Source organism: Lactuca serriola, chromosome 5, assembly GCF_051521515.1.
Source record: "Lactuca serriola cultivar US96UC23 chromosome 5, Lser_US96UC23_V15, whole genome shotgun sequence".
Lineage (NCBI taxonomy): Eukaryota > Viridiplantae > Streptophyta > Magnoliopsida > Asterales > Asteraceae > Lactuca > Lactuca serriola.
In genome coordinates, this window is record NC_136412.1 from 8,351,970 (window position 1) to 8,365,329 (window position 13,360).

The window sequence follows — 13,360 nt, forward strand, 5'->3', positions numbered from 1 at the left end:
TAGAAACGTAGAAGTACATTTTGTTCGATCTACTGATCAATTGGCCGACATATTCACTAAGGCATTACCTGAAGCACTCTTTAACAAAATTTTGCAAGGCTTGGGTATGATGGAAGCAGAGTCAGTACCAAATCCTCAATCCTCTGACTAAAAATTAGACAAGCGAAATGGGGCGAACGCTCGGTCTATTTCGGCTTCTTAAATTTTGGGAACCGAAATGAACCGACCCTTCGGTCTATTTCGACTCCTTAAATTTCGGGAACCGAAATGAACCGACCGCTCGGTCTATTTCTCTTCACTCAAATGAGATAATGTTTCGGTTGTAAACTGTTTACGTTTCTTTTCTCGTCTTTAATTTACTCTATGCTTATTCAAAATTTTGTTTTTTTGTTTTTATTCTTTTTCAGAAAACCTTCAAAAATTCAAAAATATTTTCTTTTTCTGTTTTTTTTTCGGAATAATCAGTCTCTCGAAAATATTTTTTGTTTTGTTTGTGTGGTATATTTGTTTCTTTTTGCCTCTATTCAGTCACAAGGATACAAGTATAACAAAAGTTGGAGCTGGGACAGGTATGATGCTTATTTTATGAACTAGTTAAGGGTCCCTAGAAGCATGCTGCTTCATGTTGACCCAAGCCTCTACGACCTAGAGCAAGGCCTTAGTGATTCGATCAATACCTATCGTTTCTTCCCAATCAGGATATTTTGATTTACTTGGTCTAGAGCTACCTTACTCTTCTCACATGATTTAAGAGTTTCTCTACTTTGTCCTGTTTTATAGCAGAAGGTACTTTCGTTTCTTTCACCATCCTCAAACCATTCTCCATATAATCTCGGTTCACAATTGTAACCCTTGAGACTCTCGGTTCATAGCACTGAGGTTTATGGTTACACAAAATTTGTGTTTATGATCTTAGATACGTATACCACGTGCTGAGTGAAACCCAAAATTCAGCATCCATAATGAATTAACGGTGAATTGCTATATTCAAGATCTTACTTGTTACCTAATGAAATCTCTTTTCTTTGCGAGGTCTTTTATGAATTTGTCTAAAACCAAGACTATTCTACCCATAAAGATCCACTTTTTTTTTTGAGATTTATATACACTTTTTGGTCATCACAAAATATAACATGCCTACTTGTTCAACAGACCACATCGGTCTCACAAGTACTTCTTCCAACACTCGGTTTTATTTTGAGTATCGATGTTCGGTTGAAGATAAGCCTATGTCATGAAAAGAAGCCTTTCAATGTTTATTTACAAACACTTGGTCGTATTCTCGGGAATCCACACAAGCACTTCAAGTGATTCTTGACTTCGAAGGAAGTGATTCTTGCCCGCAATCCCCTGTTTTTATCACTCACATCCCATACACATTTGCTTTATTACTTTATCGGTTGTCACTCTAATGCACAAATTTTTTTAATTTTCCCACATTCTGTTGATGGTATATTTGAGTTTATTTGTCCTCTAGTGAATCAAGGGCAATTTAGGTTCGGATGGCGTGTTCTATTTCAAATGCAGATTGTCGAAATCTTTTTGGGCGCGTGAATTTGAACGGTCACTATACGCACGCGTGCTGCCGCATACCTAGGAACCCCAACCTGTCAAATCCCGCTTTTCCAGGCTATAGTTTAGCGATAACGTCATAATCGTCATGATTTTCTCTCTCCTGGAAACGGTATATAAAGGGTTTGCACGATTCCTTATCTTCTACTAGTATCAAGATTTCTAAACTGTAACGGCGATTTCAACTGTTCATCTTCTTCCCTTGTTCAACAATGGCGAATTCTTCTTCTGCACAAGATCAGATTACTTTATCAGCCTTTCTTACTATCAAGCCAAATCAGAATATGATTATAGAACTTAATCCGTTTCTATGATTCTTACATGTTACAAGTTGTTGAATGCTTAAAGTACTCTCCACTGGTTATTGCGCTAACCCAGTTCGAGGCTGTTCTGATGTCTTTATTGTATCAAGTTTATTCTTCTGCATCATATGAAAAGAACAAGGAACAAATATATTTTCAAATCCACTCCAAGAAGGCCTCTATTTCAAAAGTGAGGTTTTGTTCCTTACTTCCTCTCACCGTGGATTCTTCTACGATTTCTCCGGACTTTATCACAACAGCACAAATCTTCTCAATGCTGTATGAAATGGGCTATACAGATGTGCTGACAACCATTGCCAAAGCCACGAAGTCGTGTCTGCCATCTCAGTGGAACGGTCTTCTCACTCTTCTAATCAAAGGATTGGCGGAAAGAAGTGCTGGATCAGATGGCACAAGTAAAGGTTTGCAGACCATTCTCTATGGTCTGTATAATGGTATAAACCTGGACTATGGGTCTATCATATCGTCTCAGGTTGTGCAGAGCCTAAACACTTCCACTCGTCAGTCCAAAATTTCATGTGGAATGTTTTGGACTCTCATTACCTGAAGGGGAATTGACACTCTGGAAGTTCCAATGATGAAGGATGCTCTCATCGCGTCCATGGAAATTTTTCACACCAAGAAGATCATCATCTCGGACCCCACAAAGTTTCTTCATTATGGTTCCATTCTGGAGACCATATACAGGGGTGTTATAGCCAAGAGTAAGGTGATGACTGATTATAGACAACTTCCACCCAAGGAGCCGAGAGTTCTTACTCCTGAATAGAAGGCTGCCTTAGAAGCTGTTGACAAGCCCAACAACAGAGGAGAACAAGTGACTACAAAGAAGGAAACAACCGAGGAGGAATAATCTAAGCCCTCCAAATCAACAAAGAGAAAGTCAGAATTGGAGTCCTCCTCAAAGCCAAAGAAAATTAAGAAAATGGCGAAGAGATCAAAACAATACATTACTCCAAGTCCAGATCATCCTGAAAATGATGAAGAAGACGGCGTTCCTCCAGAATCTCCATGAGGTAATACTCCTCCTAGATCACCTCCACAAACTGAATCTCCACCTCATAAAATTCCAACCCCACCTCCATCACCGAAACAAACACCTCCACAGCTGACACCAAAGTCCCAGTTTCGGTTGTTCCCACTTCCACAACAGAAACCTCTTTACCACCACCACCACCAGTTTCTTCTGTTTCCATTCCTCCAACAACCTTATCAATTCCAATCATTACCCAAACCACCACTACTACACTTCCGGAACAAACAACAAGGGTCAATGTATCTGATATGGGGGCATCTACTGAAACCGAAACCCTAGTCATCACTAAGGTGTTGTTTGTTTTTTCGAAGAGAAAATTCATGAAGTCTGCGGACCACCTCTGCAATCCTCTGTAGCAGAAAAGGTGGAACAAATGGCTGCAACCTATAATAAGAAGCATGTTTGTTTTTTAACATCTGCAGACTGTTGCAGTAAACTGAAATTTAAATAAACTAATTTTATAAATTGAAAATAGTTATCAACATCGAAATTTAATAATTCTAGTTTTAAAACATTGAAATAATAATAAAAAGAACATGTAAAAAAACAAAAATATAATTTTTTTTTTAAAAAAAAACTTAAAAAAGTGTAAAAGAAGCTAATAGTTTTATTCTAGAAAAAAAAACTAATTTTAAAAAAAATTAAAAAAGAAAATAATAAAAAATTAAGAAAGTATTGCAAACGATGTCTACAAAGTTCGTAAAAAATTACACACGTTAAAAAGATGCAACTGAAATTGAAAATATTATTAATAAAACGGTAAAAAAAATTAAAAAAAAATCATGGAAATTATAAAAATAAATTGTATCACATCCGTAAATAAAAATTTAAGAAAATCAAAGTTTAAAAAAAAGTTATACAAAAATTCTTAAAAAAACACTTAAAATAATGAAAGTTGAAGAGGTTAGAAGAGGCAAGTCAAGTGATGCGCCACGCAGCACACGCACAGAGGTTTTGTAGTTTGAAGCCTTCCAAAAAACAAACTGTTGCGAGAGGTAAAGTGCTGCACGTGTGTTTCGCCGCGCAGCAATAAGTGGTTTGAAGAGGTTTTTATAGAAAAACAAACAACACCTAAGCCTATATCTCCAACCCACTCAACCGAGTCAAGTGCTACTCTAGGAGGCGACAATGATGAGTATGACTCTACATACTTTAGTCCCTATCGGCTTCATTCTGATGAAAAGACACTGATGCTCTTGTCAACCGCCAACATTTACAGAGCATTCATGAGAAGTTGGATAAGCTGCTTGCCGATAATAACGCTTATGGATGGGTTGTTCTCAAAGCTTTTGTGGAGACTACTATAGAGAAATATACACAAGCTATGGATAAATCAACCGATGCCATCAAGGAATCAACTTCAACTTGCAAGAAAGCATCTGCTGATGTTGCTGAAGTTATTCGCACCACACAGATATTTTTAGATTCTTTAAAAGGGCATGCTGATACGAATGCTACCAAAATTCATGAATCGGTTGAATCTCTTTCACAGTCTTTAAAGGAAGAACAACAGAAGTTTGATGATGTTCGTTCCTCCATCAAGGCTGACAACGCTTCTCTGATAGGTTCAGTATCTTCTCGAATGGACTCACTGCATGCAGACATTGCCAAAGAGAGTGCTTTGAAGGAAGAGATAGCTCGTCAAGCCTCTACAATTGCAGTTCAGTAAGTCCAACTTGCTCAATCAGGGAAGGAAATTTCCTTGTTAAAAACAGAGAGAGCTGTCTTCCGCAGCTGTGCAAACGATGTCAAGGACATGTTGACCAATCTCCTTGGTGCTCATGATCTGATTCTCACTCTCACCATTCGCAATCATCTAACTAGCAAACTGCTCCCTGCTCTTGCCATGCTTCATGAAATGAAAGGTGTTTCAGAGCCTTTCGTTACTCCAAAACAAGGGGGAAAGGGACCAAAGAAAGTGATTGTAACAAAAGAACTGAAGGTTAATGTAGCTTTAGGTTCTGGTCCAACTGAAAAGCTGAAACATGTTGTCAATGACAGTGATAGTGATGTTGAAGAAACTATTGCTGATGCCCTTAAACGAAAGAAGATGGATAAAGAATTAGATGAAAATATAAAAATCACAAAGGAGGCTAAGGAAACAGAGAGACACAATAAAGAAGAAGAAGATATCTTGCAGTGTAAGAAGGCTTTGTTTCCTGAATAGACAAGAGATGTGTTGATCAGTCAAGCAATTGAATCACCGAGTGTCTATTGGTTAGAACCGATTGCCCCTTTTGACTGCGACAATTCCAAGGATTCACAGTTTGATATGCCAATTACAAGGAAGGCATTTACATTTCATTGTTTTGACTCAACTGTTGAGGTTCCTTTTCCAAATCCAAAGGTTGACCGAGAGCTCATCGACTTTTACTTAAAGTACGGCCAACCTCAATACCTGACATGGAGTGCGCAGAAAATTACAACTGTCAAGGTATTGAAACTGACTCCCACTGGCAAATCTATGAATGTGCATTTCAAGATCACACGAGGGTCTACAAACTCTGTCTCGATGATATCTTTAGCAGATCTTCCCAATCTTAATCCACATGATTGGATTTTGCTATACAATATTCTGCTCACTAATTCAAAGGAGTATGAGCTGATTCTGGAGCACTTAAAAAGAATGTTGGCCACCTACATCTATGAAGTTGCAACAATGGATAAGGAGATAGCAAAAGTGATTAATAAGAAGCCGAAGGTCAAGACTACTCAAAAGCCAGGGATGTGAACAAGATGAAGATAGGGAAAATTGATTCAACACATCTGATTGTGATGTTTACGAAAGGTGAAGCTCACAGGTTCTTGTTTGCTTTGGTAGATAAACATCTGTTTTCTACTGATTGCTTGGAGCACATTATCAACTTGATACATCGGTGCAAGCAGAACTTGGATGCTGATAAGAAAATTTTTACTGATATGCTTCGGTGGTACATTACCTTTCGGTACCATCTATTAGCTATCATTCCGAGAGTGTTCAAGATGGTGAAGAAGCCTTCGGTTGCTAAACAGAGTTGAAGTCTCGGACCCAAAGACGCAAAGGTGGAGATTGTTGGGGCTTATTGTGTTGCGTCTAAGGGCTTTTTGTATATATACGGATCGGGCCTGTCCATCCGTGATTATCTCTTAGGGTTAGACTATATACATGCATGCATGTATGCATTATTGTGAGATGTCTTTTTAATTACGCTTGAGTTTTGTAACCCTAAAACACCTCTACAGTCGAAGTTCTTAATCGAGCTCTTCTGAGGCGTTGAAGCATTAATCATTCAACATATTCAATCCATATTTGTGTTTATTTTTATGTAATCATTTGTTTGCATGCTTAGAATCAATCGATCCTGATAGAACTACGTTCTAACAAACCTATTAATAACTTTATGAACTTAGGGCTCAAAAGAGGTACAGATCCGAAGTTTCAACTTCAGATCTAGCTCCCATACCATAATCCCTTCATGAATAACTAAAGAAAGCCCTAAAATTCACATATGAAAGATTCTAGAAGAAAAGAGGTCAAGGTAACAGCTTGTTACCTCCAAAACGTGCCCAAACTGAAGTAGACTCTGGATCCACACGAAATCCTTGATGCTAGCCTCTTGATCTACAAGTTTCATTCACAAATATCACTTGCTAAAGCACCAAAACACTCTCCAAGCTCACACTGACGAAAGTTAGGGTTTATGGATCTCAAGGCGTGATAGAGGACAGTGGGAGGCGCTAATGGTCCAATATATAAGGTGCAAAAGCCCTGAAATTTAGGGTTTCCTCTGCCAGCTCCTACTCATCGAGTCCCCCATGCTGACTCGTCGAGTCACTCATTAAATGACGTCTCCTGACCCGCTTCTACTCAACGAGTCACAACGTCCACTTGTCGAGTAGGCCTTAGAACATGAAATCTAATGGAATAATAATGATACCTATTGGGTCTAAATGTGTTGCGTCATGGGCTCGATCCTTAGCCCAGTTTTGTTACTCGGTTTGGGCCTGTCCAACCGTTATTGTGTTATTAGGGTTTAGTATTTAAGATGCATGCATGCATTCTTAGTAGACAATGCTTTAACTATTATTTGGATTACTGTACTAAAAACCCTAGCTTGCCTCTATAGTGGAAATTCTTGATTGAGCTCTGCTGAGGCGTGAGTACTTTTGAATCATTAAGCATTATTTGATTCCATCTTGCTTTATCTGTGTTTGTTTTGTTTGTTTTACTGATTAACCTATTGAAGATCTAATCAATCTAAGAGTTTCTTAACTCTTCAATTGGTATCAGAGTAGGAGACTATGTAATCCATACACATCTCTTTTGTTGAAGAAGATCTTAGGGTTTTTCCGCTTTGATTGATTTTGTTGGAGCCTTCATTCTCTATTGACGTAGTTCTTTAAATCAACCTTACCCTAACGTTATTTACAAGTCTGATCTTAAATAGGTTTTTATACAAACATCGTCATGTCCATGGGTGATACCCAGCCAAACCCAATCAATATCTCCAATAGCATAGGATCGATGACGAGAATTCCCATACTGTACACTCAAGATTATGAGGTCTGGACGTATCACTTTGAAGACTACGTGATTGGTTTAGAAGATAATGGATACTTGATCTGGGAGGCGATAACAGTTGGTCTATTCACTCATTCAAGCACTTCAAGAATTTTCAAAACTCAAAAGGAGTATAATCAACTCATTAATGATGTGAAAGACATTCCCCAAGATGAGAAAGAGAAGTTTCAGTGCAACATCAAAGCTTTAAGGATGATTAGGTTTGCTTTATAGTCGGACACGTTTTGATTGGTGAGTTCATGCACAACAACGAAGGAGATATGGGACAAGTTGAAGGAACTGTATTCTACAGATGAAGATCTTGAGCATTCCATCTAAACGTTATTGCTCTCAGAATTTGGTGACTTCAAGCAGAAGCCTAAAGAGAAGCTCATTCAAGATTTCGATCGCTTTAATCATCTCCTTATTAAGATGATATAGCATGGGATAGAAAGGAAAGTCATTGAACAAAAGGTTACATTTATGAATGGCCTTAGACCTGAATCGATGGCTGTAGTGTCGACTGTGAAGGCACACAAACAATTCAAGGATTATTCTCTTGCAAAGCCAGTGGGAATATTAAAGTCACATGAGAGTTCAGTGACTAAAGAAACGAACGTGGTTTCTAGCATGGGGTCATTAGCTCTAATCTCCAAGGGAAAGAATGTTGCTGAAGATGAAGAAGATTTAGATCTTTCTGAATATGATCTAACAAGTGAAGATTTTGCTTTAATGGTGTCAAATCGCAAGAAGTTCATCAAAAGAAGATTCCCAGTCAATAAGAACCGAAACTGGCAGGGAAGCTATAATGTTAAAAAGGTGAAGGAGGAACTGAAGAGTGTCTCTAAAAGCGAAGAACCAAAGAAGGAAGCTAAACTTGGTGGTGACTCAGGTTTTAATTGTCACTACTATGGAGGCAAAAACCACTTTTCCAAATATTGTATGTTGAGAAAGGAGTCTAAAAAGAATGACGAAGATGACGAGGAAGCGAATCTCATATGACGGTTGGAGGAAATCAGGATAAAGAAAGCTGGAACTAATAACACTATGAATGCTCTAATTGTGTAGGGAAATACTATTGATGATGAATTTAGCAGTGTTTAAGTTTGGTCAACTGATTCTGAAGATGAAGAAGTGAGAAAGCCCAATCATGGCAGGGATTTATTGCTACAATAAGAGAATGTTGCTGGAAAGTGTATGATGGTGACCTCTGAGGTATCACAAATGAGAGGTTATACTACTGATAGGGGACTAGACGAAGCAAAAGAGCGTGAAGACAGGTGTTTTGCATCGAAACCTGTTAGTGTGCAGATCAACGAATGTGATGAGTTGATCAAGAAGGTACAATCTATTCTTGTTTCTTTAAATATCCCCATCACAAACTATGAAAAGGAACAATTTTAAGGTTTACTCCTAAGGCCATTTCATACTCATTACACACACATGCAACAACAACTTCACATAGATAGGGTAACAATTTTAAGATTCAAGTCAAATGGAAACCCTAACCCCTAAATTTAGCAAATAAGTCAATAATAATCAATGTAAAGAAGATTAAATTACCTAGTTTGGAAGATTACGTATGCAAAAGATGACTAAATAAAGAAATCAACCGCAATCGCGAAGGGGGGGGGGGAGAAGAAACACGTTCAATTCGTGGGGAGTAAGAAAGGAATTAGGTCAATTGGATTCTATCTTAAATCTGTGGTGCCGAGTGTTTTAGGATTCACGTCATGAATCTTTAAGGGTTCACGTCGTGAATTCAATGTGGGCTGTAAAATTGGGCCATTCAATAATACAAAACTATAACATGGAGTGGGCTGGACGAATAATGTGCTAAGGAGTATATTGTCCGTTCAACCTGGACTCACGTCGTGAATACTGTCTGATCATGAAATTAATTATAAAATCCAAATTTGTCTATCATTATCAATTAATTTTTAGGTACCCCACACTCAGTGTTATATTGTGCATAAAGTGATTCGGATGACATGATCGATTTCCTAAAAGCTAAAAATGCAAAAAAAAAAAACAGAAAGAAAATGCAAACCAAACCCGGGTTGCCTCTCGAGAAGCGCTTCTTTTTGAGGAGTCGTTAGCTGGACTCCATGCCTCCTACATTGAATCTTCAGATGAGTCCACCATCAGGATCTTTTGCTCCTTGAAACGCCTCTTATAAGCTTGCACTTGACGAATATATGCCTTTTTAGACTTCTCCTTTTTAGCCTTGACTTCGTTTCCATCGAGCTTACGTTTGATCCCTTGAGTCTTCAATTTTTCATCATTTTTAAGCTTTATAATATCCTCCTCCTCCTTCACCACTGAGCTAGTCACCTTTGATGTAACCAACTTTTTATTACTAGACATGTCATCACTTTCCTTACTTACCCAAGATGTTTGTTTTGTATAAGTAATGACTTCAACGAAAAATGGAATGGATGCCCTTGGTTTAGTGCGGTTGACTTGATCAATTGTCTTGATTTCTTCTTTCATAAGCTTTTCTAATTCTTCAAGTTCATTGTCTTCATCAATATTGAACACTTCACCTTTAACATCATATCCTTGAAACCCATCTTCCATTCCAAAAATTTCCTTATCATCTCCAACTCTCAAGGTGAGCTTAGATTCACGTATATCAACTAAAGCCCCAACAGTGTTTAGTAAAGGGCTGCCAAGAATAATCGGAACATCAGGATCTCCTTTCATGTCCAACATAACAAAATCTATTGGAAAAACGAATTTCTCAATTTTTACAAGAATATCTTCCACAATGCCCCGAGGTTGTGTCATTGAACGGTTTGCCATGTGAATAGTCATCTTTGTAGCCTTCAACTTCGGAATATTCAGCTTCCGATAAAATGAAAAAGGCATCAAATTTATGCTAGCCCCAGAATCGGCTAAAGCATAAATCTTCAAATTATTCCCGAACTCACATGGATGAGTAAGGCGTCCAGGATCTCCCATCTTCTTAGGCAACTCTCCTAATACAGCTTTTGATCTTTGCTCACTTAGAATCACCTTAGAATTCTTCTTTAGTTGCTGACGAGTGTCTATTAAGTCTTAGAGGAAGTTTGCGTATTCTAGAATTTTGAAGCGAATCAATGAAAGGAGTATTAATAGGAATACCCTTTATTTGTTGAGTAAACTCCAGATGTTCCCTTTCTAGTGGGCTAAGATGTGCTCGAGATGGAATGGCAAAGGCGGTTTATAAGTTGGACCAGATACAATTTTTTTCTGTGCAGACCGATCCCACGTATCGAGCTCACGACGTGAATTTGGCATTTCTGCAGCTTCTTCGTTTTTTAGATTGGACTTCTTTGGCTTCGGTTCAGATGGCCTTGTCTCCACTTCTAGTGCTTCTAGGAATTCAGAAATCGCCTCTTCTTCAGTACCAATGGCCATGACGTGAGATTGAACTTGCTTTTCGGGAGATTATGAAGACAATTTGTTATTAACCAAAGTAGTAAGATGACCAACTTGGACTTCTAAACTTTGAATTAATGCTTGATGATTTCTTAATGAAGCTTGCTGGTCAATCATCATTTTGAGTTGTTCCTTCATCATATTCATGTGTTCTTTTAGCACTACATTGGTATCTTTGTGCCTTTTCTCGGATGCTTCCATGAATCGGGTCAACATGGTTTCTAAATCCACTTTCTTCTCGGTTGGTGGCTGCTCTTTTTGGTAGAAGCCTCGACCAGCTTGCTTATATTTCTCTTCCTTTTGCTTCTTGTATTCTTCATATGGCAGCCACTCTTTCTTCGGTTTTCTCCAGTCTTCATCGTATTTATCTCCACTTGAATAGCAAACTTGAGCTGTCTTGTTCCCATATTCATCCATGTTGCAATCTTTTGTCAAATGTGGGCCACTATATCTCTTGCAACCAACACGAATTGCATGAATTGATTGGTCCATTTGGGTCAATCTCCTATCCATAGTGATAAGCATTGCCATCATGGCAGCTATTTAGTCAGAATGTGCACCCCCAACTCCGTCACACTTTCATTTCTTGGATTATGATATTCACGAGAGTGCTTCGCAAATTCTTCAACCAATTCCTTGACCTCGCCCAGTTTTTTCTTCATAAACGGTCCTTGAGAATCGAAGATTTGTCTTGTCATTACATTGACCCTGTCATAGAATATGAACACTTCTTGTTGAATGTTTAGGTCATGTTGAGGACAATTCCTTAACAACCCTTTATTACACTCCCATGCTTCATAAAGTGACTCCCGCGGGTTTTTCTCAAAATTAGCTATTGCCTTCTTGAGTTTAGCTATCTTGGATGGTGGACAAAATTGGTTTAGAAACTGCTCACGCATTTGAGCCCGAGTAGTGATTGTACCTGGTGGAAGTGCTTTTAATCAGTCCTTTGTAGCTTCTTTAAAGGTAACGGGAAGCATCCTTAGCAAGACGGTATCTATGTTAACATTCGGGGCATTGAAGTAATCAACAATGTCGTTCACTTCATCTAAATGCTTGAACGCACCCTCATGATCTTTTCCATAGAATGGGATATCCTTTAGTGCAAAAAGGATATGTCCTTTCAGCTTGAATGTGGCAGTGATAGGAATAACGGGTTGTACTAAACCTGGACCACATCATCTCGAATTCTCTTTCTGTAGGCTCCCATGGAAATTTCTTCAATATTTGCCATCTCGTTTCTTGGCTCGGTTTCGGGTTCACTTGTATGTTATTCAAATTCAGGCTCAGTATCGTATTCAGACTCGGTTTGGACGAGTATTTGATCTAAGTGTTCAAGCTTGCTCTTGTTCTTTGAAGATGAACTTGACTCCCCTCTTTCTTCCCTGACTTCTTTGAGAACACTGTCTTGAATTCTTGTAAAGGCGTTTTCTTTGGTGTTCTATCTTCTTTCACGCTCTTATCCTTTTTTTTTGTGAATTGTAGAATCGGGATCTTCAAGTGGTGGCACCAAAGGTGTGTTAGAACCTCTGGCCATGAACTCCTGAAATAAAACAAAAAGATGAAACATAAAACTGAATTAAGAAAGACGAACTAAAATAAACAAAACTAAGAACTTCAGTTCTCACGTCGTGAATCTTAAGGGTTCACGTCGTGAGTCCTGTAATGCAGAAAATAAATTAAAACAGAAAAGTAACTTCTTGCAGGTTTTACCCTACAAAAAGGATCGATTAATTTAAAGCAAACAAACTAATAATTAACTAAACCGTTCCCCAGGAACGGCGCCAAAAACTTGATGTGCACAAGAGAAAGTATTAATTAGAGATGTCTTCATCAATATTGAACACTTCACCTTTAACATCATATCCTTGAAACCCATCTTCCATTCCAAAAATTTCCTTATCATCTCCAACTCTCAAGGTGAGCTTAGATTCACGTATATCAACTAAAGCCCCAACAGTGTTTAGTAAAGGGCTGCCAAGAATAATCGGAACATCAGGATCTCCTTTCATGTCCAACATAACAAAATCTATTGGAAAAACGAATTTCTCAATTTTTACAAGAATATCTTCCACAATGCCCCGAGGTTGTGTCATTGAACGGTTTGCCATGTGAATAGTCATCTTTGTAGCCTTCAACCTCGGAATATTCAGCTTCCGATAAAATGAAAAAGGCATCAAATTTATGCTAGCCCCAGAATCGGCTAAAGCATAAATCTTCAAATTATTCCCGAACTCACATGGATGAGTAAGGCATCCAGGATCTCCCATCTTCTTATGCAACTCTCTTAATACAGCTTTTGATCTTTGCTCACTTAGAATCACCTTAGAATTCTTCTTTAGTTGCTGACGAGTGTCTATTAAGTCTTAGAGGAAGTTTGCGTATTCTAGAATTTTGAAGCGAATCAATGAAAGGAGTATTAATAGGAATACCCTTTATTTGTTGAATAAACTCCAGATGTTCCCT

At 38.2% G+C, this 13,360-nt stretch overlaps 1 non-coding gene across 1 annotated transcript; it reads left to right on the forward strand.

Annotated features, from left to right (window-relative positions):
• Positions 1 to 11,638: 11,638 nt before the first annotated feature.
• On the forward strand, positions 11,639 to 11,745 carry LOC145055972 (small nucleolar RNA R71). Its single transcript, XR_013685514.1, has one exon. It is a non-coding gene; the product is annotated as a small nucleolar RNA R71 (small nucleolar RNA).
• The last annotated feature ends 1,615 nt before the right edge of the window (positions 11,746 to 13,360 follow it).